The sequence below is a fragment of the Falco rusticolus genome, chromosome 3 (genome assembly GCF_015220075.1).
Source record: "Falco rusticolus isolate bFalRus1 chromosome 3, bFalRus1.pri, whole genome shotgun sequence".
Classification (NCBI taxonomy): domain Eukaryota; kingdom Metazoa; phylum Chordata; class Aves; order Falconiformes; family Falconidae; genus Falco; species Falco rusticolus.
The window spans coordinates 35,832,445-35,859,916 of NC_051189.1; the positions used below are offsets into that span (position 1 = coordinate 35,832,445).

The window sequence follows — 27,472 nt, forward strand, 5'->3', positions numbered from 1 at the left end:
ATTCTTTTAGAACCTAAATATGTTGTGTATGTGTAGTAGAAATATCTGTCGTTAGATTACATTGCATTTAGGTTCATGCTGACCTGTCTTTTCTTTTTGCTTTGATTTTTCCCTGACTTGCAGTTACAGAAGTCTCCAAAGATTACAGGGGCAAATGCCTAAAAGTGCTCTCTAACACTTGACTGAGGGGCTCTGACAGTGTAATACACACACTTTAAGCATGCTAACAATTGAAGGATAGTGCTGTATGCACTACAGAGAGTTTACAGAAGAGGTAAATGGGGATTTTGCGGCTTATGATGGAGAGTCTTTGATATACCAGTTTCAAAAATCAGATTAGGGTGTATATCATTTAAAACTCTTTTTCAGTTGTGCTGTAAATTTAATGGCAGGGTTTTTTGAAATGAGCTCTTGTGGTCTGCAAGGAAGAAAATCAATCAGCGTGCACCTTTCCATTTTTCTGTGTTCTTGGTAGGGATGCAATTAAATTCAGTCTGAAAGGTCACAGTGTGGGGTATACATTAACCTCACACTAACCCTGTATATGATACTACCACTGAGAACAAGTTAATAAAGGTATCAGTTGGAGCTGTATGTTTGTTCTCTTTTTTCCAAACGTATCTGTGTTCGCACACACTTCTAATTACATCTTTGTGCATAATATTAGCAGATATCTGGAATATTTGCAGTGCTGCTCATTAGGTTGTGGGCTGTTGTACAGTGGAATGTACAGCGGAGTTACGCAGTTGGTGGCCAAAACCACTTAACATTAACTTCAACAAATGAGTTTAATGCAGGGATATGCCAATGAGACAAAGCTTTATTTCATTTCCAGACTCATGATGTTTAAAGCAGCAGCTGCAAAGAGTGGGTTTAATTCCAAAGTGCAGTAGAGTTTCTGGATGCCATTTGCATTATACACATTTGCTCCAGATGAGAGAAATTAAATTTCTTATTGAGAATTGGACAAGTACTTTGGTGATGAAGAGACTTTTGACCTTTTTAACCTTTTAAATTAAGTTATGGGGAGGTATTTGATTTTAGGTTTGATTTGGGAGGCCTCTTTAAAGAGGAACCATGTGTTTCCCATATTAGCTATTAAAAAAAAAAACCACAACCCCCCCACACAGCACAGTGTGACATTAAGAACAGCCATGCAGTTTCAGGGACAAGTTAGAGAAACATAATATCCAGCACTTCTTTTCCAGGGACTAGCAGTGAGATGTCATCAAATTTTACTTTTAAAAACATTTCTGCTCCTCCCTGGAAAGTAATTTATTGTTATATGAGATTGCAGAGTTTCTAAGGAACATATTGAAGAATGAGGTGTAAGAATGAGAAGTATAAAATCTATACTTCAAATTATGAGATAGAGCCAGGGGAAGTGGATTTGGGTAAATGACAGCCTGTTAGGCCAACCTCTAAAGCATATAATATTTTAAAGCAAATTTTGAACAAGGTAATAAAGTCAGGGAAGCAATCAGAAAATGGGATAAAATAAAATAAAAATAAATATTTTGTGCCAAGGGTAGCTGTTTCATCTTTTTCAGGTCTGTTGCTGAGGAAAAGTAATAGATGTAATCCATCTCAGTTTTGGTAAAGAATTTGAATATGGTACACACATGGAGATTTATCAGTATGGTAAGAGAATGAGATTTATAGAAGAAATTTGAAATAGGTAGAAAATTGAATAAAGGGGAGATTGCAACATCAGTCTTGAAGCACGAGTGCTGGGTCAAAGGGAGGCTGCCAATTAAGTTCTTCAAAGGAGATGAAACGTTTAATATCTTCGTATCATTGTCACAAATAAGCAGTAGTACGCTTCTGAATTTACAGATGACTCAAAGGTACGAGTCACTGACATTTCAGAAGAGGATCATATCATATGAGAAGGGTTAGGTTTTCTTCCAATTTGGTGTAATAGGTATGGCATGAAATGTAATTGTGCAAAGTGCAAGGCCATGCTTTCAGAGAATAAGCATCTGAATTTAGTCTGTGAGCTGGGAACTCATCAGCTGAAAACCAGGAAAAAATAAATACAGCTATAGCTATATGAGGTAGTATAGGACCAGGATCTTAGATCTACGGCCTGTTGTAGATCTAGGGTCCTAGGACCTATTCTGTCTAGGATCAAGCTACCAGTATGCTGCTGCTGTTAATAAGATACATGCATGGCAAGAGTGTAGTGGGTGAGGTATTTCTAGCAGGGAAAGAAAGTATTAATGACATATTTCAAAATGTTGACAAAGCACAGTGGGAACAGTGTGCACAATTCACTTAAAAGAACGATGAGTTCAACCTGGGGCAGGCACACAGAGGGGCTGTCAGGGCAATCGGGGGGGACGATGGATTGCATGTTGTACCAGAAAGCACTGTAAAAACCTTGGCTGTAAAAGCAGAGGCTGAGATCCTGCTGTCTTCAGGAGGTTAAATATACAGGGAAGAGAGTAAACACAAGGGGGGAGACGAACTAAATTTTGGGTTAAATGACAGTGTGTGCCCAGAAGGTAAACGGACCATGGGTGAAGTGAGGCCAGGCAGTAGAAGGCAGTCCCTGGTTATCTCTGAGGTTCATGAACAGCCCCTTCTTGGTGCAGCAAAGGTAAAAATAAAGAGCAGCTCTAGGATGGAGTTTCTTCAATTGATGGAAGGGACTTGGGACTTTTCTTGCAGTCCTGTGCTCTTGTATATATTTAAGGTGTTTCCTTTGAGGAATGGGATGTGCATGTGCTTGTCTGCCTGCGGATGTTTTAATTAAATTGCTAGCGGCTTCTATGTGTTTGAAGCATTCCCCAGTGGCGTATGTGTCTGTGCTGCAGGCAGCATGAAAGAAGATGTGTTCTTGTGCACACTGCTGCAGCGCAGCAGGAAAGGGGGACACTTAAGTGACAGCAAACGCTGCATCTCCTGGAGGGACAGTTGTCAGTCACATCCGCTTGTTCTAGGTCCTTTGCTGCTGTGGGAATGTGTTGAGTTTCTGCTCCTCTTTGGATGATCAATGATCACTGCTCATGAGCACAACCTAAAGACTGCCTGCTTGCAGAGAAATAGGAAAGCTCCCTTTCTACACCACATAGGTTTCCCTCTTGGAAGACTATTTGTGCTGCGAAGGAAACTTCAGCAGTTTCACAGAAGCATAGGAGGGCTGAGGTGGGAAGGGACCTCTGGAGGTCATCTGATCCAACCCCTCACTCAGCCAGCCACCTAGAGCCAGTCGCCCAGGCTTTTTAATATCTCCAAGGGTGGAGACTCCACTACCTGTAGAAGTTCCCCTGTGGGAGTGGGTTGAAATCATGCAGACAGACATTAGGTGGGAAGATGCCTAGAAGTTGCAGCAAGGTTTGGGATTGGGGTGGGATTTAGTTAGCTAAGACACTGGAGGTTAGAGAGCACCGAGTCCTGATTGTGTGCATGGTCAGTACCACATCCCAGTTTACATAGTTCCCAAAGGCAGGCTGGAGCTCTTAAACGGACTCTTTGGTCAAGCTGACTTTCAACACCAGGCACAGTGTAGGTAAGTACCAGCTCTGCTGTGCCGCTTTCCAGCAGCACGTGCTGCCGGAAGCAGGCGTACAGGTACCCTTAGATACTGTCATTGTGCCATCAGTGCCCTGAGCAAAGCATGGCTTCTCTGCTGCTTAAATACTGCCCTTGGGAGAGGACCTTGGACACCCAAAGGAGGGAGCTGAATGTGAGAGGAGGACGTAGCGGGTGGTTTGCTGGGTCCCAGGGTCTGCCCGCAGCTATATGGGCAGGCCCAGAGGGTGGCAGCTCAGTGCCAGGCCCATGCTTTTGATGCTCAGGTCAGAGCTGGTGCCACTTCTCCTCCACTCTTGTCACTGCTTGTCTTGCCTCCTTGCATTGTGGTCCTTGGCAGTCCATAGGGCTCTGTAGATTCTGGGAGAAATCATGTGTCACAATTTCTGTTCTCCCTAATCTTGATTTCTCAGGAAAGAGAGACGTTTGTTTTGTTCATTCATATGCTAATGCTCATGCTTTCCTAACTGCCACACAAGGAAGGAGTGGAGATGACAGTTTTTTCCACTTAGGGCACATAAAGCTTGCTTTTTGGATTAGCCATAACAATAGTTATCAGTAGCAGGGTTGTATCCTGAAGCATCTACTCCATTTTTTTTCTTAAGATTATTCTCGACCAGTTTCCATGCTTACATTGTTTACTCTTGACATGAATGACTATTTCTTGCAAATATATTAAACATATTTATCAAGTTTTTATGGCTGAAGCAGGTTTAATATGCATTTTTAGGAAAGTATTGGACAGATTTAACTGTTGTTATTCCAAGAATTTTACTTGCTGATTTACTCTGCTTTGAGAGTAAGATTGCCTTTTGTGTCAGACATGCAGCATGGCAAGCCAACAAATGTGAGAACCAAGAGTGACTTGATGTTACAAACAAGAATGTGTGATTTTCTTTCGTTCATCTAGTTCTGTTTAATACCAACAGAAATGACACATCTCCCACCTTCGTGTGAGTACAGCTTCTGCATTTCTACAGTGAATCCAGAAAAGCTGGCTCAGGCCTTTCTCCAGAGGACAGAGGAAGCTGTGACACTGTCCACCAAACCCACCACTTCTCTGAGAGAACGTTCCTTCACAGTCCAAATGAGGGAAAGGGCGTGATTTTATTTTTCATGGCATAAAGACCTATGAACATGCTCAGGAGCTATACACCTCACTGTATAATTTTCTGGTTCATGATGCCTTAAAATTGTAGGGCAGTTTTATTAATTTTTACACAGCAGTATTCAGGGATACACAGGGGTTCAAGAGTACTACTTAACCGGTATTTTCAACTTTAACTTGAAAACTGAGGATCATGGGTCACTTAATACCTCTTGAATTTAGTACAGGTGATGATCACTTCCAGCCTTTTCATTGCCTCTTCTTGAGGAAAGCAGAAGGAAATACAGACTAGCTTGCTCAAACATGAGAGGTGAAGTGACGATGGTCCTCATAAACTCGTTGCACAAAATGAAGAAAAATGGCCCAAAAGTTCACATCCTAATTATTGCTGCAGTTGTAGTGTGGAAACTATTATGTTTCAGGGAATAAGGGAATACTTGCTATTCCAGTCAGAGACATTATTTTTGTATTATTACTATCAGCATCAGGATTCTGCCAAATGAATATATGTATCCAGACATTACGTGGTCTTTTGCTTTTCACACTTCATTTTTTTCTGTCTGTCAATGAGTGCAAGTTCTTTCAGCATGATTTGGAACTTCTTAATGGTGTCAACAAAGAAATGTCCATTCCCACACTGTTAGATAAGTAATTTGTGGCTCTTCTTACCCTTGGGGTGGGAGAGAATCTAAGAAGATTATATTACAGAAGACTGATTTCTGCTCTTCATGTAAAATGAAAATCTGTTTCTAATCTAGTTTGAGATAAGAATTCATAGTGACCATCTGCTGAAAAATGAAAATTTTACCCATAGTAATTTAATTGTAAAAAAGTCTGGCTGAAAATCTCAGCTCTTTTTTTCTTCTTTTTTTTTTTTTTTTTTTTTTTTCCTCCCTGGATAAAGTTTCCTAGTCTGGCATCTCAGGGAAAAGCATCTGCTTCAAAGATGTCTTTGGAGGTTCTGATTTATTACTCTTTACGTTTTTAAACAAGTTTTTCCATCATGCTGCCTTGTACAGCCAGTTAGAAGTCTCCAGCATGTTGTGGGCAAGCTCTGCATTGTCTAGTTTCATCTGACTTCATTAGAGATGTAACCACACTTCACTCCTTAATACGAATGTCTTCGTTCATCTTTTTCCCTAAAACAAAAGAATTGACATTGTGCTTTTCTTTCATTATTCACAGATTTGACATACTCTTTCTACTAAAAATGATCATGCCTCACATTTCAGCCTATCGAAAAAAATTTATAAGAGTCAGAGAGAGGGCTAATAATACTTAGAAAGTCCAGTCTGCACTTGAATTTTTCATTATCTTTGACAACCTGTTTAGAAATTCTATGTTTGTAAGTTCCAGCTTAGATTTTCAGTAGGTCTCAATATGTATATTTATTGCAAATACTTTGTACTTAGGCTGTATTCTATCCTCATGGGAACTTTTTTCCACCGGACATTCAAATAACGATGCTTTAGTCACATAAATACTTAGATAAATATGTAACACTCACATTACGTTAAATAATGTACTTAAATTAATGTAATATATTGACATTAATCTCAATACAATTGTAAAATGTTAATTGCATGTGCTTGAATATTCTTGCTGCAGCACTGTATTAGGTTAAGGATTCTACCAGGTATCAGAGGTGAGCAGTGTTCCCAAAACTCCTTGACCTGGTTCCCTGCAAGACAGCATCTAGAAGCCAAACAAGGAGATGAAAATATCTTTCACAGCTGTGACAGCACAGCATATGTTACTACTTTGTGTGAAAATGAGCAGAGACAATATAAACTGCATTTGGCTGATTACTCTTATGGTGTCTTTTCTTTGACAATAAAGATGCCGTTGGCAAAACCTATCCAGAAAAGACAGAGTGAGTATTCCTGCAGAGACTGCCTAGTAGATTGGGATGCTTCTGGCATACAGATATTTGTAGCAGATGTTTCCAATTAACTGTAATAATTCTGAAAAATAAATGAACTTTCTTCAGAACCTCTGCTATGAATATTGATGTGGCAGGGGTCTCCTCAGCCTGGAAGAGCCACAGTATCGGCACTTGGGGTGGAAAGGATAAAAAATTAAAAAGTGACAATTTGGCTCAAAAGCTGAAGGTCCAGGTCCTTGTATGGGGGGAGAACAAGCAGAGAACTTTTCAAAGAATGGAATCATAGAATCATTTATGTTGGAAAAGACCTTTAAGAATATCAAGTCCAACTGGTAACCCAGCACTGCCAAGTCCACCACTAAACCATGTCTCTAAGCACCACATCTATGCGTTTTTTCAACAATTCCAGGGATGGTGATTGCACTACGTGCCTGGGGAGCCTGTTGCAATGCTTTTGTCTCAGTTTCTCTGTACTTCTTGTCATTTCCCCTCTGGCAAGCCCTCCCTGGTGGTCAGCCCTGAGCACCTGCCAGGGAAGGTAGCCTGGCTCCTGAGGCAGTGCCAGGCAATGCCACCACCTGTCCACGATGCACCGCACTGGATTGTCATGCCCAGGAGAGAAATTAATTTCTGCAGGCCAGTGTGGGCAGTTGTGCTAAGCCCCTAGATAAGCCTAGTGCCAAAATGAAAGGATGTTTTCCTTGGGCAGTGATGCTTCTGAAGACCACTGTTGTCTATAGAGACTTGTGAACTCGTTTAAGGGTTCAGCAGCTCTCCACGCAGAGCTGCATGGTTTGCTTATTGGAATGTTTCAATGGAAACATTCTCAGCAAGGTGTGGAAAGCTGAACGTGATGCGGCTGTGTTATGAGACACCAGAGCGAGTGTGGAGGTTTCTGGTACAGATCTCCTCAGGGCCTTGGGACTCTTGTTTGTGTTCCACAAGCAGATGGGAAGCTGTACTGTTGGGGGGTGAGAGGAAAAAGGCAGTCTTTCAACTTGCACACAATTTCATAAGGCTTCATTTTAGCATAGTTACATTTCTTGTCAAGTCTGCGTTGCTTTATTTTCTTCCTTACAGATGTATTTCTTTTCATACCTGTAGCTAAGTCTAAGTGGTTTTAATTTGAACTTGATGATTTAAATATTTTTCTTCGTTTTATTTTTTTAAGTACACCAGTATTTTTGCCACTTCTACGTATTACTCTTCATAGCTTTGTTGCAAGACACATCTTTGCTCTGATTTCAGCTAGCTTTTCCTGCACTTTTACAGTCACATATTTTTAATTTTTCAGCTCATATGGTAGATTCCACTTCTTGGCAGTGATTGCAAGCATCCCTAGTGTCATTTCTTTGCTTTTATTTTTGCTTCTTTCAAAAGCTAAAGCCATGAATGAGATTATTTGAACTAGGCATGCTCTGTTTTAAGATTCCCAACACACACTCCATGGGAAAAGCTTTGATCTTCTGGAGCTCCTGCACGTGTACCAGACAGAAGCTGGGCCTCACTGGAGAAAGGGAACTGGTGCAAGGTTAGCTTGAGGTTTCTGAACTTTATTCCAGTGAAAGATACTAAATCACACATCACACTGGTGATGGAGGAGTGATGGGCTTATCCAATGGCCAGAATCAAGTATCATTAGGCAACAAGGAGAGTGCTTCAACCTTACATATTTTCCACATTCAACTCTCCGAAGCATCCTCATCTGTAGCGTTCACGAAGTATCTTGTTTGTGATGCTGCAAAGTCAAGGTCCCAGCTCAGAGCAGGGACCAACCTAGCCATGGGGAACAGAACTTCCTGGCTGGAGTTGCTGCCCCAATGATATGGCTGTCAGCTGTAACAGCCGTCAGGGATTAATCTTCCTTTTCATTCCTGTTTATCACTGCTGCCCTTTTACACGATGAGAGTATTAGTGCAGTTGCAATGCAGACCCATTGTGCAGGACCCTGTTTGCTTCTGTCCTTTGACATGAGCCTTCAGTTACTCCATGCTTCTTTTGGCTTCTAGAAATACAGCTTCACAAGCTGTAAAGGGTCCGTGTAATGTTTCTTTAGAGAAAGCCCAGCTGACTGTGTATAAACTTAAGCCACTTCATTTTCTGGTACTTTACTTCACATTATCCACTTCCAGTAGAGAATTGCATTTTTAAGAGACAAGAGCTTTAACATTATAAAATAGTTCCTTGCAAGGCTTTTCTGAGGGAATTGTTCACAAAGCAAACTTCCTTGCTAGTTCTCACCACCTGGGAGTGTCTTTTCTTTACTGCAGAGTCAGGAAAACACAGAAGATAAGGTTTTTACATTCCTAAGTGATACGAATCCTTCATCTGTGCAGCTCTGTTTTGTTTTCATACATTCATGTGCCCTTTGGACACTATTAGTAAGAATATACAATAATATAGAGGGGTAGGGCTTTTGCTTTTGTCTTTTTTTATGTGAAGGCAGAATTGAGGATAGCAAGATGGTGCTAAGTCAAAATAATCATGTCTGTAAGACTTTTAAGACTAGTGCTAAAATAAGAATGAGACATGACAAGGGGTCTTGAGCAAATGGAAATGATAAAGCTGGAAACACAAACGTGAAAAATAAATGGTTCCTATGAACTTCATCTGTATTGAAAAAGACTATGTCAAGAGCGGGGTTTAAATTTTTTTGGCTGCACACTTGCATGGGACAGAATGTCGTTAAAACAATTCCTATAAAAGCTTCTTCCTAAGCAGGCAGATGTCCGGAGAAATCAATGCCTGACATGGCACTGCAGGCTCGTGGCGGGCGAGGCACTGGTGCTCCTGCACGCTGGATCAGGTTCTGGGCTTTTCTGCTTGCACGGAGCCAAAGCATTTCTAATTATTTCAACAGAGCAGTATTGCATGAAGACTTTTATAGGCAAGAATAGGATTAAAAGTGGCAAATAAAATGGGAATACAATCTTTCAGATTATTTGCAGTGGTTTTCCCTGTCTGTTTTAACCACTTCCTTGCCAGAGTGCAGTGGGAACAAAGCCGTGGTCATCTCAAAAGATTTTCTAGGCATTTTGAGAGATGCTGTTGCAGCATATATGAAGCATTAATGTAGTGTTGCTTTGGTGTGCCTGGGGGATTTATGTTGTGTTGATGCAGTGGCAAATCAAGTAGGCAATGTCCAGTGCTGTGGGTGGTACTGCTGACACTGTTAGAGGAGAGGGACAGGAGCAGGCAGCGGGGGAAGAACAGGGATGTGGCTGCAGCAAAGGGCTGGCTGAAGAATGGAAGCGCAGAGCAGAAGTCAGAGATGGTAGGTCACAGGTAACAGCAGACCTTAATTGGTTTTGTCTTTATATCTGTGAACAGTGGTTTTGTACATGTAATTATACTGTGTGGTAAATACTTACTTTCTCTGGAGGCATCAGTTTGTCCGGAGGCTTCAGCTGCTTATCCTTTTATGACCTCTCCCATGTTAAATATTGTTATAAAAAAACCAAATAGCACTGTGAGTGTTTTACTTCTTAAAAGAGGAGCCATTGGTAATTATTATTGTATCAGTAAGAAGCAACATAATAGCCTGAGTATTTGACACCTCCTGTACTTATTGACAATGTTAAATTCATGCAAAGTATGGCCACCTATTTAAATGAGCAAATATCTAAATGGCTGCCTAACTTACTTTTTTTGCGTGAGGCTCGTCTTGGTCATAAGCTCATAAAACACAAGCAAAGTAAGTTTTGTTTTATCAGGATTTGATATGAATGGAAAGACTGCACTTAAAAGGAAAAAAAAAAAAGCTGCTTCATAGAGGCAAAGAGATTTCTCTGCGTGTACAAGACCTGTAATTTTTGAAAGTGTGCCTGCCAGCCCAGGTATATCTGTGCTAACAGGATCTCTTAGACAAGATCTGTATATCGCTGGTATTTCACATTCTTAATGTCTGTGTTTTAGTTTTGAAGAGGTTACACATGTGAGATAACCCACCCTTATTTGAGTTTATTTTCTCTACATTCTATAAAATTGGGAAAGTAAAAAATATCAGGAAACCTGTATTAGTTGGCCTGATTGGGATTGTCGGCTGTGATGCTTCCAGTGGCAGGGAACAGAAGCTGGTTTCCTAAGGCATGTTTTCCAAGCTGATGTTCCTGGATTTGTCTGAGCAAAGACTCAGGCTTTGACTCACTATGACTTCTGGTGTCTAATACAGAGAGAATGCTAACAGCTACCCCAGAAATCTGATTTTAAAAGCGCTGGAAAAAGAGAACTAATATTTTGACTTTGCCTTCATCAGACAATAAAAGCAAAGGTGGAGAGGGTACAATTGCCGTTTGTTGAACATCATTGCTGAAACACTTCAGAGAAGGCGAGGCTTTCCTAAACATACTGCATGATTAATTTGTTTCCTCTGCCCTGCTGATTCCAAACGAATTGTTTCTCCTTCTTGCAGTGGGTGCAAGACTCATCTCCCTGGCTGTAAAGTGAGCAGACTTTGCTGCCTGCATTCCCACAGCAGCAGCAAGTGATCTTGTCTGAAATTAAGATGCTTTCCATCATCACGGGACTGTCACTGGTGCCTCAGAGGCAGCAGCCAGGGTCCCTGTGGGGAAGTTCACAGCTGGCTGCGGCTGCTCCGACGCCTTCCTTGCGAGGAGAGGAATGCACATGAAAAAGGAGAAAAACTGTAATGAAATCCATTAGCAACTGTTAGGAAGGAAACAAGCTAGGGTAGATGAATTTTAGTAGAACGAAAACTATTTATACAAAGGCAGCTTCTGTGTTGCAATAACTGATGGCTGTGAAACAGGGTGACCTCTCTTCCCAGGGCCATGCTGGGTGGCAGGACAATGGAGGTGGGGAGCCCCAGCCTTGCTCCCTGCTCCAACAGGGCACAGAGCACCCCAGGAATGCTTCCCGGCTGTGGGAGAGGTGCTGGCAGGAGTACTGCCCTGCTGGCTGCCTGGCCACTGCTTTCTCTGCTGTCAAGGGAAGGGAGCTCTGTGAAGGCCAGGCTGTCAGTACAGCAGGGGGGGTTATGCTTTGGGCAGGGGGAAAGCACATGGTGCCTTCTTTACTTGTTCATCTCCCCTCAGGCTTAACAGAAAATGTTTTTCTCACATCCCTGTCTGTCCATCTGTCTGCTTTGGTGTGGGAGAAAACACATGCTGAAGCCCATATAGTTCCCGTGGATTTAATGCAAATACTGAAGAAGAATTTCAAGATTTGGTTGTGTGGGTTTTTTTCTAAAAGTAGGCTCTTGTGATCCTCTGCGGTATGTAATTACATCTTCTGGCAAAGCTTGCTTGATTAAGCAAATCCCATCTCTGATCTCTGTTTTAGGGTTTTATGCTAGCATCTCTCTCAGTTCAATAGGTAGGGATAGGCAGTACTGTTTACTGTCTTGTCCAGTGTATTTTATCCAGTACAGTGTCTCGAGGTGGTGAATAGGCTTCTGCTAACCCACTGGCTTTCTCAGCAACTTAGGTAAAGATGACAGAGATCACATGAAGTAAAAAAACAACCCACCTTGGAATCATAGAATCATTTAGGTTGGAAAAGACCTTTCAGATCATCAAGTCCAACTGTTAACACAGGACTGCCAAGTCCACCACTAAACTATGTCCCTAACCACCACACCTATGCATTTTTTAAACACCTCCAGGGACAATGATTCCACCACATGCCTGGGCAGCCTGTTCCAATGCTTGAAATCTTATCATTTACAAGTTAATGCAGGATTCCTTAAGCATCGCGTTCAGTTCCCACTGGCAGACTGATTTAAACGGTTGTTTTGTAAAGACAGAGACATGCAAATGTTCTTGGAAATCCTCCTTGTCTGCATGCCAGTCAGAGTGGTGATGCTCTGCATCAAAATCACTTTCAGTCCACTCTGTCTGCCACCTCCCACACAGAAGAGGAAGGTGGTAGGTGATGGCACGCAAATGGCAGTTAGCTGCAAAATTCATCCACTGGAATGAAGGCATCATGGTAGACGAAGGCTTTTTGGTGCTGTCTCAGCAGCTTCAGTTTGGCATCACCTGCTTTATTGAGCCGTGGTCCTGTAGAGACATATTTAATAATTACAGGCTGAAGTCTCTGTTGCAGATACTGGCTTTCATATATCAAAGGCTGGTGGAGTGGAGGTGCACTGAAGGCTGAGCCTCTGCTTGCTGACTGTGATGATTCTTGATGCTCGAGCTAATTTTCGTGATGATGATGTTAGTTTAAAAAAAAAAATAATAATCAAACAGAACAACCAGCTTCTGTCATGGCCACGCTGTGTGATCAGGGCAAAACCTTTATGAACAGGTACCTTCAGAGCCTTTAGAGAGCTCCGCTGGTGGTCGGACACCGCTGGCTTACCTGGCCGCTTCACTCTCAGAAGTGTTTGTTGAAAGTATACGTGACAGTCAGGGCAGGGCCCAGTTTCTCAACACGCTTGTGTAAGTGTGACTTTATCAGACACTTGGGAGTTTTGCTTTTTTAAGTTTCCATTTGAATTACTCTCTACATTCTTTCATTCCAGCCTTCTGAATCAAGTTTGAGTGAGGCTTTCAGATACATGCCGATCCATCCATGGCAAGTATTGCTAAAGGAGAACAAAGTACTGAAGGACAATATAATGTTAGATAAAAAAACAGGTCTGATCTCTCACAGGTAGTGTGGAGTCCAAGCAAAAAGCATAAAATCCCAGGACAGCAATGGCAGAAAAAAGCTGCAAACACTTTCTGTTACTGATCTGTTGTTCATCTGCATCAGGAGCATTATGAATCTGAGGTGCCAGCAGCTTCTTTGGGCTGGTTTGTTGTTTTGGCTTTTTTTTTTCTTTTATACCAGTAACATAGGTCAAACTTCAGGCAGTATTGCTGGATTTCAGTCTAGGGCCACCTGAAGCAGATGGACGGGCAGCCAGCTCTCTGCTCTGTCCTGTGGGTACTTAGGAGGACAGCACGAATAGCCTTGGTTATGTTAAGTAATGTTTGACATAATTATCCAGCTTCATATTAATGTTTTGAAGAGGGTTAAGGTTGTCCATCTTGTTTTTCCTGCTTTTTAAACCAGGTTTCACTGTGAAGGATATAGTACTAATCAGAGACCAAGAACTGTTAGCTGACAGTGTACATCCCATCCTGGTTTTCCTGAAATGAGTCTTCCCATATTGGTCGTTATCCCAATTTACTGTGGTTAAACAAAAGTTTCTAAAAGTGGTTTCTTTTAATTTTTTGTATATTAAATAATATTTTAAATTACATAAATGCTACAGACATCTTTAGTACTGATTCAGTACTCAAATGCACTTCAACAGTTTCTATAGAGCAGTAGCTCTGGTAAGAGGACTTATATAGTTTGTGTAAATGCTTGTGCAGAGAAAATTAAACCTTAATAATTACATTCCATATAAATGCAATTCCCTGAACAGAAACAGTTTTATCTGTTATGTTTTTGCTTAGTATGATGCCACCACTTCTGGCAGCAAATCTGGGATAATTCGGACAGGTCTGACAGGATCAGGACTTGGATATGCAAGTCAGTTGTAGGAGGCAGGATGCAGAGCAGTCGTGGCTGGTTATGAGGTAGTGACACAGGTATCCTCAGATGCTTTATCACAGCTTGTCAGCAAATGACAGGAGGATGTCATTCTTTGTCTCTTGCATTTATAATCTCAAAATTAAATCCTTAAATTGTAAATAGATTTTTATCTTCTGGTGGGTGTTTTGCCAATTAGCATGGTGTCACTTCCATTTCCAGAACCTCTGCCCACTAGTTTCCTATAGTCTGGCCAATTATTTTGAGCACACTTTAATAAGATTTGACTTTTTTTTTAAAAAAAAAATAATTATATTCCCTTGTGCATTAGTTTAGCAATTTGATTTAGATAATCAGATCTTGTCCATATATCCAAATAATTCAAGAGAGTTTCTTCTGGTTAGCTATGACAATATAGGATAATGGATTTGCACAATTTTTTAACCAAATCTGAAAACATTTGAATGTCATGAGTCAGAAAGAGCTTTGACCTGAAATTTAATTAAGGAGTGGAAAATAGGAAAAATGGGAGGATGCAGGAGAGGATTAAACAAAAAAAGAAAATCCCTGGTCATTCAAGACTTTAGTCCTGTTAAATGGTCTAAAAAGCTCTTGTCATAGAATAGTTGGGCCTTATAGATGACTGAAATTTGAAAATTAAGAAGAGTGGAATATGAAAACTTAGTAATGTGATTTCTTTCTTTGTTTTTAATAAATTTGAGCAAGCTGCAGGGGAGAATAAAAGGTAAGCTGAAGTTGAAGGAAGCACATTTGTCGCTATCCATGTCCTAATGAGTAGCTTTAAAAAAACATATATAAGTATTTAGTTTTGACTGTAGCAGAGTGAGTACATTTGGTCTTGTCTGGACAAAGCAAGCCCAAATCTATCAAGTATTTGGCTGAAAAAAACAGTTGGAAATTCTGGTTACTACAAATGGAAACCAAAGAGCCATGCTCAAATGCTTGATAAATACTGAAAGCAGATGAGGTGAAAGTTTCAATTCCATTACCGGTGCTAATCAGACAGGTGGAAAGAGGAGAAATAAATTTGCAAGACATCAGGTGTTCTTAAAGCAATGCTTCACTGAACATATAGTAGTTCATAATTACACTAATGCTGCAAACTAACTTCTATAAAAAAAAAGTTTTAACAAAATGTTTTGCATTCTTGTAATACAGAATATTAAACTGAGATCATATTGGTACACTTTAAATCTTCATAAGGCTTTGACTTGACTGCTTGAAGAAGGGGCTTTAGACACATGCTAAACATGCCAAATTAAAATCCACGTGGCCATAAGCCATGTGTAACTTGTATAGATGATGTATTCACCTGAGTTAGTCAGGAGCTTTTAACAGAGAACAGACAATAGACCCAAATGATCTGTGTCCAAGTAAAATACTTCAATAAGACAGCTCAAAATGAAATACAGCCCTCTGCAGCAGTGGAGGCAGTCTGGCATGTGTGTGTCTTTGGCAAGCATAGGAAACATGCAGGTACTTCCCAGGACTGACAAGCTCCCAGACGGAGCAAAAGGTGATGCTTGAAAAAGTGTAATCATGTGTTTAGTCCCTGGATCTTCCATAGATGGAGAGAACCTGGTACAATCCTGCACTGGTCTCAGTGGGTAGAAGGACCTGATGAGGGGCACATACTGATGCTGTGCAGTTCTACAAGTAAAACTGTCACTGGAAGTAACGCTCTTAGAAAGTTAATGCAGGAAGGGACAGCAGTGATGAGTTTGACTGGAAAAATTGCAAGGGAAGTCTAGAATAAGCAGTGTTATCAAATTGGTTTTCATCAACAGCTAATCCAAATTTAACGAAGATCTCTAGGGTTAAGGCTTCATTATCGCCTGATGCAGGCTGAACACAACTGTCTTTGACTAGTTGAAGATTTGATGTAACACCTATTTAGGGAAGTAATTTACAAGTGTAATTCTTATCTGTATAGACAGAGATGTTCATAAGTCGCTTAAAGATGTTTGCTTTATATTTGCAAAGATTGAATTTGATATCGGGTATCAAAGCGGCAGTGACTAAGCCTCGGCATACTTCATTGGAGAAAGAAACTCTTGGTCATGTGTTTTCTGAAAACTGAATGTTGTATCCCACTGTCTCTTAGTTGTAGATGTAAAGTGGGAGTGTGAACGTATGTGTGGTAAAAGCCTGTGAGCAAACCAGATTTTTCAGAGTAGCAGTGTACTAAGATGTCTAATAATCCTTCTGCAGCTCCAAAAGCACATACTGCACTTGCTGTCCCTGCCAGAGTGCGCACTGTGCTCCTTCCTCTTGCATTTTTTTACAGAAAAGATCTCTGAAACTTTCATTCTGCGCTTCCTTAATCCATCCCTCCACTGAATGACAAAACTCTTTGGCCGCCTAAATTGCCCTGAACAATATCTTTGTGGGTTTACACTCTTTCTGAGCTAAGGATGTGTGAGATAGAGGTGAGGGACATCTCAGGTGGATGGTGGGCAATCCAAACACACTGGAAGTTAATGGAGTTACTGTGTGGTTACACCAGTGAAAATTAGGTCATTTGCTGTACTTCTAAAATGTGAGAATAGTCTGAAAGTATTCATTTTTCACATGACACTAAGATATAATGGTTGGATCTTTACATGCCATAGATAGGAAGAAAGAAAAAGTAAGGCCTTTAAAAAATCAAAATCAAATAGGACCACGAAGAACCAGAGAAAGAAGGATCTCCAAGGAAAAAAATGATAAATTATGTTATATGAACCACATAGGTAAATGATAAATCTCTCCTAAATGATTCTATGATTCTGTTCTATGATTCTATATATCTGCTGACCAATGTAAATACTATGTATTTTTGTTTTCACATTTGAGTTTGTGTACACTAAGTACAACATGAGCCCTTAAGTAAAACCTGGAGGTGCAATTTCTTAGAGATGACGTGAGATGGCACAGGCAGGCTGTCGCACTCTCCTCCTCTCCACCCAAGATTTCCAAGAGAAGGAACCATCATTAATGTTCTTGACTACCTCCAAGCCGAAGTATACCATTAGACATTTTGTATTAGGCAACCTATTGATGCTATGTTGCGGTTCCCAAGTGTTGCACAGTAAAAAAGGAAAATGTTATGAGCAGAATAATGCTAAGGAGCACTGATCCATGTTGACTAAGAAACTTAGGAAAAGCAGAAAAGGGAGGTGGAATAAAGCTGGCCTGTAGGACATTGCTCTTGATTATACTTGACCTGGTTTAGTTGAAGTAATTCTGCTTGCCTGTAGCAACAAGTGTTTCCTAATGTATTTTACCATTAGGTATTGTGTAGACTGGCCTCATGCAGTCATCAGTTAGGGCATCCTTTTGATTCTAAATAACTGCCTCAGCCCTTTTTTTTAAGGATAGAAGTACATGCATTTTTGAGATTACTTACATAATTCTACAGAGCAAAAAAAGATCCCATTTGAGACTCATCAGCTGTGATGCTCACCCTGGAAGCAACTATGAAATATGTTTTAAATATTTAAGATATTCTGTTGAAGAACATCTGATTTTGTTTATTGCCATGGAGTCATAGGGCTCTGCTGATATGAACCAATCCTGATACTGCTTAAGTCCATTTGGCAACATCCTTAAGACAGGTAACTTGATCTTCCTAATAGATAAATTGAAAAAAAAATCCTTAAGAATTGTTATTAAAAGATAAAATTAGACAAGGTGGTTACTCATTTACAGCTCTCCTTTCTCAACTTAATTTTGCGTACAAGATGAAGAGTCTTACTGGGCTGTTACTACCCACTGGCGCTGCCATTCAGTTCTCCTGAAGATGATGTTGGAGTTTGGCCTCAGTGAAATGCTTTGAAATGAGTTATTTTCAAAAAAAGTTTATAAAGTCCCTCCAGAAATCTCCCTCTTATTTTGCTGTCTCGTGTTACAAACTCATAAGTGTTAATTTGGAAGTGGCATATCTGTGATTGCTCGTTACTCAAGATACCCCTTGCCAGTTCTCCAAAAATTTAACAGCAAAAAAGCCCCGAGAGCTGGGGCACCAGTGATGGCTGCCTGACCCCACTGGCGATCCTCAAGCCTGACCTGGTAGGACCTGCTAAAAGGATGAGATAGGGCCCCTGGGTGTTTGCCAGCAAGTCACCAATTAATACTGATTGCATGGGAAATTATTGTAACACTGCGATGGTTCATCAGGGACCTGGAATGAGTCCATAGCTGTGCTGCACCCTGGCGTTGTGTGTCCCTTGGTTTTTGCTTCTAGAAGAAAATGCGTTGTTGCTGGCTGCTCTGTTCAGTTGCAGTGCTTTAAGATCCGAACTAAAATTACTGTGAAAGAATGTGAAACAGCTAGCATCTATCATGGAGGTTGGCTTGGGAATATTTGAGTTAAACTGTAAAATTCCAATTGGTTTCAGAAGGAATCATCTCCGACTCCTCTGGAGCCGGGCCAGATGGCTTCTCATTTTCTTATAGGAAAGAAAACAAAGCTGAACTTACACAAAATATGTGCAACATGCACATAATAGTCCTTTCAAAACAAGAAAAATACAGACGTCTGATTTTAAAAGGTCTTTCTGCTTTGTCTCTCTGATTTCCAAGGGGAGCTTTGCAGAAAACTTGGATTTAAGATGCTGTCTTCCCCTCTTCCTAGTGACAGCTGTATACATCTGCTGAGGATGTTATCGTCTCATCCTACAGTCACTTGTTAAGTTCGTGAAGCATCGTGCCTTCTTGAAAATTAAACTGATAATGCTGTGGGGAGGGAGCGAGCAGCCAGCGTGCTCAGAGGCTCTCTGGAGTGTGGTTCCTGAGCGGTGCAAGAGCAGCTGCTGCATCCATGCTCTGTCGTGCACATTGCACTTCAGCAGGGAGGGGAGCTTTCCCAGCCAGTTTGGAGAGGCAGTCGGTGGCAGGTGGGGTGTGTAAGGCACGGTGCCGTGTCATCGTGCTGCAATTTTGCCTCTCTGTCCTGCTCTTGGAAAGGCAGACAAGGCTTCAAGTCATAAATTGCATTTTGTGTAGCTCCTCCCCTATTTCAGCTGCTTGCTCACACAGCCACCCACAGATCCAACACAAAAATGTGCAAAGTGAGGCAGGGAGCACTCTCACCAGCGCAGATTTCATCTGCCCCCTAGGTGCCAGGGTGCCTGTCGTGCGCCAACACCATCTTACCCCTCCTGAATGTAACAAAGCTTTGGCTAATCACAAATACATAAGCATTTTCTCCCATCCATTCTCATCAGCCTGTACTCCAAGAAGAAGGAAAAAAAAACGTCCGGGGCTGTACATGAGTGTGCCTTTGTGCCACTGTTGGTTCGGCGGGTTGACAGAGGCAGCATTGTTCGCAGGCTGTGGCCGGCTTGGCAGCCAGAGAAGGTGGGGATCTGCGCTGCGAATACGGAATCGGCAAGGGGCTGAGGACAGGGGTCAGGAAATTCCTAGAGCTGCATTAACAGCAAGAGGGAGTTTCCGAGCATCACACATAACTTCTCCTGGTGTCTTCTGCACAATGCAAACAGGGTCCAGGATGAGGAATCCTTGTTAATCAAAGGTAATGTTTTTATCTTTATAGCAGCACGGGAGTGATTGCTGCTATTGGGTTATTAATTACAATGCGGATATACGACAGGGGGAAAAGTTGCGAAGTCCACCGTACTCCTTAGGGGGATAGAGCTTCATGGTGGCATTGTGCTGCCGCTGAGGGTTATTGAAGTTTGCCTGATCCCCTTTATGTGGGCTTAGTTTGCATTACAGTAATGAGAAAATCTCTGTGTGTTCTTATCAGAGGAAGAAAAGATCATTTAGTCTCCTTCTCCAGCTTTCTTACTTTTTAAGCCAGAAGCTACTATGTATATGCAATATTAAATTGATTTTGCTAATAGAAATACATTAACTTATAGCCATTAGGCAAGATAAATACTTCTTCCTATTACCAGAGGCAGTTCCTCACTCCCCCCCGCAGGTACTACTCCCTGGGGTATAAAACACCCTGTACAGCAGCAAAAAATTAACATTTGTTCCACATCCCTCAGCAGAAAGAAAAATCGTTGTCGCATTTATTTTTTCAGCCAGTTTGTAATAACTGTGATTACGCAGACTGTGCTAAACAGATTTGATGTTGTGATGCGGATACCTCTCCTGTGTTATGACTACTTTTATGATATTTTTAGTAGTTTTTAAATTACTATTATTTTTCTAGTTTAAAAGTAAAGATATATTTTGTCTGAGCGCTTCTTCAGGTCTCTTTGCTGTTCTTATTGCTGTCTGTCCCTTGTAATTGTTAACTATATTTTTGAGAGTGTGTACTGCTATTTGGGGATGATAAGGAGCGTGTTCTTAAAAGTGCATGCCTTGGAGCTGTGGCTGTTGTTCATTTTGTGTGCCCAGTTTGATGTGCTTTTAGGCTGAATGGGCTCAGCTGTGGTGGGGACCCCCCAACACAGCCCCAACACTGGAGCTTTTAATGTCACAAGTGGCATCTGAAAGATACTGGGGGATTTTTTTGTTGATTTTTTTTTTCTAAGTGAGGTTGTGTGTGTATGTGTGTAAAAAAGAGGAGAGTATAATTTGTTTTCTGAAGGACTTTACTCTTTTCTGAAAGTGGGGCACCATTCGTTGCGTGTCATTCAGGAGAATGCAGCTTGTACCTCCTGTTTACCCGATGGCACGTAGCAGCCCCGGAGGACACATGCTGCTTTTGTGCTGTTGTTTGGTTTTAATCTTTAGGGAGCAACTGTTTCGAAGAATAAACACATTGCCTTGTAGGAGAAACTCCACATAACATCCTGCTAGTGACAGCGGCAGCCGCTGCCCATCATGCTGCACATCCCTCTGCCAAAATCGGTGGGGCTTTGCTGGCTGGCCAGCCAAAGGCCGGGAGCTGCAAGCTGGGTAGCCATGAGGGTGGTTGAAGGAGGTAACGTTTAGAAGTGTTAAATTAAAACCGCAAGGCTGCTAACTCAAACTTGCTCAAAACACAGTATCTGAGTTTATCTGGCCCTCAGCCTGGGAATTTGCAGCATCCTCTTTGTGAAGGAGAGTCCACCCTACTAACCCGTACGCAGTCCCCCAGGCTGCTTGGCATGTCCGGCACCAGGCAGGCAGGTGATGCGCCTGTTCCCTCCCTCCAGGCAGGCTTTCCCTGTGCCCCCCCCCCCCCCCTTACTGAGGGAGAGGGAAGCCATGGGCTCCAGCATGGGGGAGCCAGGTCCCTGCTCCCCAGCTGGTCAGCAGGGATGGAGGGATGATGCTGGACCCTGCGTCCTGCCATGTGGACATCAGCATTTTAACGGTGCCCTTCTCATTATGGAGGTGTGTTCCAAACAACACCAGCTACAGTAAAGAAGAACATTTTAAAATAGTAATAAGCATGTTTAAACCTGCCTAACATTTATTTTATCTATCAGATGAGATATATTTATGGTCATTACCTCCATGAGAGGAGGAAGTGAGACCCTAGATTAGATTCTGTGTCTTTCAGTGGTTTTCTTGCACTTGTCAGGGACCAGTAAGTGTGGAAATCCCAAATCAGAGCTTGTCTGCACAAGAGAAAAAATGGAACCAGAATAAATAAAGAGGTTGCAATTCGCAACTGTTTTTCAGTGGATGCTTTACTAAAGACACTCGTATCAGAAAATAAAAATATATGTGGATAAATGTGGTTTGAGATTAAATCAAAATTCATGGAATCATACAATAGTTTGGTTTGGAAGGGACCTTAAAGATCATGTACTTCCAACTCCCCTGCAACATGGTCCGCTAGACCAGGGTGCCAAAGCCCCATCCAACCTGGCTGTGAACACTTCCAGGGATGGGGCATCCACAGCTTCTCTGAGCAATCTGTTCCAGTACCTCACCACCCTCATAGTGAAGAATTTTTTCCTTGTATCTAATCTGAATCTGCCCTCTTTCAGCTTAAAACCATTAACCCCTTGTCCTGTCGCTACATGCCCTTCTAGAAAGTCCCTCTCCACTGCATAAAAGCACTGGTCATTTATTATTGTGCATACACTGCCTTATACTGGTGTAGAGCCTGTTACATTACTTTTACTGCTGTGTTTTAACTGGCAAACACAAAGTTTTATTTGCTGTTATTTTAAAACAGTGGAGCAAATATGTCTCCCACACATAAAATAACCCTGCTTAAAGTTCATTTGCTAGATGCTGTGTGCCTCATTTATACAGTGACTTTTATAACCCATTTCCTCCAGAGTATGTGACACTAAGCGGGAAGGGTCAATTTAAAATAAATAGCTTTTGCTTACACAGTCAACTTTCATCTGTTGTCTGTGTTTCTGTAAACAAAAAGATGCAACAGAGCTAGTGACGGATGTAAGCACAAGCAGAGCCTTTACAGTAACTTCTGAACTTCACTTCGTCTTTTTTTCAGCACAGAAGCTTTCGCTTCCTCACTGGGAGAGCCTGTATGAAGACCTGTGTGGATGGGGGTATAAGGTAAGGAATACACCCCCTGAGAGCTGGGGGTTTGAAGTTCTTCCTAACTTTGCATTGCTACAGGGTTCCTGCATGAGAAGTTGCTTCACTCTGCCTCTGATTTCTTCTCAGAAAGACTTGCGTATGGTAGTCCTGCATTGTTTGGTAGTAACAACTATGTGAGCAAAATTAACTGTTTACTGTGTAGATGATGATAGGTCTTAAATGCTGTTGAGTTTCACTGTCTTGTGAAGTTTTATATGTGTACTTTTTCTCTCCCACAAGCCTGAGACAGTGCCTTTGGGGAAGGGATCATGCTGTGTGGCTGGTGTAGCTCGTGGTGCAGCACGTCCCTGTGCAGCACTGCTTGCAGTGTTTTGTTCAACTTTGTAGTATTAAATTAAGAATTTAAAATTCTGATCCCCAGAAATACCATCACCTTGTGGCCCTCTCCTCGCCAACTTCACTTCTCTCTCCTCCTCCTGGGTAGCAGCCCCCATCGCCTCCACAGCCCCTCAGACATGGTGTGCCCGAGGCTTTTATCTGCAGGCAGACTGATGTTCCGGAAACAGCATCATTCTTACCTCCTCTCCCAGGACCTATGTGTGTTGTGTTTTACTCTACCTCACGCACTGAATGAACAAATAAATGGCCAATAAATGAAGAATCTATTTGAAATACGATGACTAAAAAACGTGTAGCTCTTCTGATTTGGGGCTCTAAAAGGCAGGCTTTAAGCAGTGCTAGGAAGATTACACTGCCTGCACAGATACTACAAAGTCTAGCACTGTTACTATCGTGTGCTGCTTGTTTCCTTAATCTCCTTGTTGAGAGACACACAGATTATTCATCTTAATCATCTATTTCCGCTGCATAGTAGGTACAGGAGGAAATACCACAGAGAGCTCTGTCACTGGGAAAACGCATCATTTGAATGTGCAATGCAAATATTTTAGCTAACCAAATGTAAACATTGTTTTGCCATGGGATGGGAAAAGACTGTCACAGACAAAAATGAGTTGACATAAGACTGACCCTGTATAGATGAGATACAAAATTGTGTTCACACATTTTGGTAATCAAAACAGAGCCCTTAATGAATTGCCTAGTGTGAAAGGGATTACAAACACAAATGTGCTTGACACAAGACAATCAGAAGGCGCTGCTGTATTAACGTTAGAAAGAAGGACTTTCAGGATTCATGGAGATCCGGGGTCCATGGGAGGGATGATGTGAAATGAGAAAGATGAGATGATGAAATATGTGAAATGGTAAGAACTAGAGAGAGGCTGGAGAGCCTGGAGGAGAATCTAAATCATAAGTATGCTCTGAATATCCATGCTGCTACATGCATCTGGCTGTGCCTTGTGTTCACCTTGTCAGGACAGTTAATTCAGAAGTTTCCAAAGTTTAGAAGATGGTAGAAGCAACAAGGATACTAGATACAACAAGAAGCACTTCATTCACAGGCATGCTGTGGATTTTTTAGTTGGTGGATTCAAAGGAAAGCAGGGTTTTTAGGGAGCTCAGAGTGGTTGCTCATTAGCTCTGCCTACACTGGCTTTGTAAGTGCTTGAAGACTTACATTCAAGTGGTACTTGGTAGAAACGAGACATGAGGTTTAACTTTTGGTGCTGAATATAGTCCTGAAGAATAGTGCTGTAGCATAGGATCCAGAATCCTCCAGATACCACCTGACTTTATCATGCAGTAGGTGCTAAGCAGTAGAGAACCTAAATGGTCTTTGGATGTTCATCAGATTCCTGAGCAGAAGAAACAGCTGGAGATTATTTCATTGGCTTTATGTTCTAGCTTATGGATTGTTAATATCAGAAAATGAAGAAATGGCACAGAGGATTTAACTAGACTCCATGGATTGCGAGAAACTAGTTAGTTCTTATTTCTGTCGGCAGGGGCCTATGTAGATGCCTAAGCAAGTAAGGTTTCATTATTGGAGTAGCTGGAGGATTTTTTTATTTTTTCTTGTGTTACCAACATTGGGTAATATATTAACATCTGCCTCACATTTGCTACTTCTTTGTTCTAACAGCTGGAAATTTACATTTACACATAGGCCTCAGAGCTAAAAATGTCATTCCCTGGGTTAAAAGCCCACACTGATTTTTGTCATTCTCCTTGTGAGGAAAGGAGAACTGGAAACACAGGGAAAAGACAAATGGGAAGGGCAGCCCCCAGATGATAAACGCATTCTGTTGGAGCACAGATTAATCATGCATAGCATAGCCTAAGAGTGTCATTGTCTGCTGTTACTACAGCAATTTAGCTGTAGCCAAATGAGCAGATCTATTAAGAGTAAAAATTATCTGAAGACAGCAGAAGAAACCAAATACTTAATTCATCAGTGAAGAGAAAAATACAATAGCGTTTTTTTCACTGTAGCGGAAATTAAGAGCCTTTTCTGTGTGGATGAGAAGTGTTTTGCATAGATGAGAATAATTTTGACATTATGCTTGAATAAAAGTTCTGTTGCTAGAAAATCAATCATTTTACTCAGTAACTTCATGTAACTATTCTCTCAAATATAGATAATCCAAATTTCTTTACCTCCCAGAGAGATATATCAATTTTTATGGGAAAGTATGAACACATTCAAAAGTAAGAACTTCATTTTTTCTCTTTAGGAGCAGGAAGCTCATATACTTTTGCTGAAGTGCAGTATTGTGTGCTTTTCCCCTCCCCCCCACCAGAAAAAAAGATCTAAAATGGCATATTTTAGCACAGGAAGAAAGGTAGGAACAGATTACTTTGTAGTGCTGAATTCATAGTGTCATTTTTCTAAAATAAAATAGCATTATTTGAAGAAGGGTTTTAGATGGCTGATGAGAGAGAGGGAATTTAAAAGAAGGAAAGGGAAGCCAGTTGAAAAATTTTTGGAAGGACAGTATAGACTTCAGGGAGAAAGGGAATTAGATAAAAGAATCTGTGAGAGTGGGAGTAATAATGTGAAGGGGAACAGACTGTGCTGGTGAGATCTTTTGGCCTAGGTTTTTAAAAGAATTCAGAATATGATCTACAATCTTTGTCTTTGTTTAGGAGGGGGAATGGGAGTTTTTCCATTTACAGTAAAGTGGAGTAATAATGCCATTGCCCCAGCTGTTAAAATATTTTACAATCTACTTCAAACTGCTTATTTGTTGCAGTGTTAAATTATGGATCGTTGTGGTCAGAAGAAAGAGAGAAATTGGGATTGATCCCCCCAAATGGGGTGAAAGCATAACTTATGCTTCCCTGAGAGGGGATGGGACCGCTAGTCCATTCCAGCTTGTTCTCACTCCGTTTGGTAAGAGACTGTTTTTTAGGAAGCCTCTTTGGTTATAAGTGAACAAATCTCAAGGTTCACATCTGCGAGGGGAACTTGGAAGCCTCCATCAAAGCCAGGGATAAATAGGATGCATATTTTGAGCCTGAAAGTGCTGTGTGAGGGTGGCTGTGCAAAGCACGTGAGGACCATGGCATCCCAAGCATCTCTGGCATACACTTGAGAACTGACTTGTGTAAGGCAGTGTTTCTGCAGAAGGTGGATGGGCTGCATGGCAGCTCCTGTGCCTACAGCTGCTTCAGAAGCCGCTTTGTCATCATGGTACATAGTAGTCCATGATCTTTGCCTACTTAGTCATTTCTATGTAACAATCTACACATTCATATCTACATATAACCTAGTCCAGACCGACAACGGTAACTTTCAGCGTTAGATAAATCTGCCCGCCAGTTTAATTTATACTTGCACTGTTATAGACGGTCAGTAACCTTAGACAACCCACTGTCATCAGACTAACTTGGTTTCTTAGTTTTGCTCTTGTGGCACAGACAGGTAGTTCCATTTCAGTGTCTGTGAAGTAAGGATAGTATGCTCCAATAATATTTTACATTTACACACCACCTCTCATTCCAGAGTACTTTATAAATCTTATATATTCAACACCACTGACCTTTCACAGTCCCTTGAGAGCAGAAGAGCAACCGTTTTGCAAAGGCAATATAAACCACAGGATTTTTTTCTCTATAATACTGGGGGGAACCCATTAATTACAGAATGAATTTTATGTTCCCTAAGCTACAGCTTCAGTTTGTATAGACCTTTATTGAAAATTTCCTCAAGGTAAGGTGCATAATCCTACATTTTGTGTACACCATTAACAAAGACCTAATTCATCTTTCCAAGACTGGACCTCTGGAAACGTTTCACTATTGCTTCTAAATGAACATAAAGGTATCACTACCTCTATACCTTGGCTGTCATTTTATCTGCAAATTGTCACCTCTTCCTGCAGGATCTGCCCAAAACATAGTCTGTATTCCCACTCAGTTGCTGAGGATCCTCCCATCTCAGTGTGAGAGGTACAGCAAAATAGGTGTATCAGAAAACCTAGTTAATTTCTTTTGAGGGATTTAAATGTATCAGATCTTTTGGGGTATCAAGCTGAAGAAATTCAGCATGGCTATGCATTGGGCCAGCATATGCAGAGGAAAGATGAGCAAAGCCAAAGGAACAAGGAGGAGGGACAGTGTCAGTGAGTTAATCTTCCTGGCATTCAATGCCTCTTCCCATAAACGTTTAGAGAGCAGTCCAAAGCCTGCTGAGATTGGTTAGCATCTGTCCCTGTATCACTGGAGCCATGGGGAAAGGCAGTGGTTGGTGAGGGAGTATGTGAGTGAGGTCCTTTGTCTGCTAGGGAATCCTTCTTGTGGTGTGCTTGTGATCCGGCTTATGTGCAGGACTACCTCGGTGGGGTCTGATTCCCTCTAATAAAAAACTCCAAGGGAGCTGCTTTTCTTATTTTTAAAGAAAAAAATAGATATGCAGCCTGTTCTAGTACAGTATTTGCCAAGCCAGCCGTTCTGGAGGTTTATTTGGGCCTTGTTTAGTCTTTTGTTTTAAACAGGACAGCAACATTTCTATTTCAGTTGTACAATTCAGCAAATGGATTACAAAACTGCATTTAACTGTGAATGCCACGGATGGTAACTCAGTTAATAGTAGATTAAAAGAATCTTTACATTTTCAGTGATTGTTT

At 41.3% G+C, this 27,472-nt stretch overlaps 1 protein-coding gene across 10 annotated transcripts in view; it reads left to right on the top strand.

The window, feature by feature from the left end:
• The window catches only part of LOC119144790 (zinc finger protein 704-like), a 240,270-nt gene that overhangs the window by 45,131 nt on the left and 167,667 nt on the right, over positions 1-27,472 (top strand). For 5 of the 10 annotated variants that reach the window (XM_037380583.1, XM_037380580.1, XM_037380572.1 and 2 more), the window contains one exon: positions 22,393-22,457. The exons of 2 other annotated variants lie outside the window; for them this stretch is intronic. The gene's annotated coding sequence lies outside the window, so the exon portion shown is untranslated. Of the gene's footprint in view, positions 1-7,263; positions 7,277-12,408; positions 12,413-19,246; positions 19,380-19,426; positions 19,555-22,392; positions 22,458-27,472 lie in introns of those variants that run through there. 3 more of the 10 variants (XM_037380577.1, XM_037380578.1, XM_037380575.1) reach the window with 3 other exon arrangements.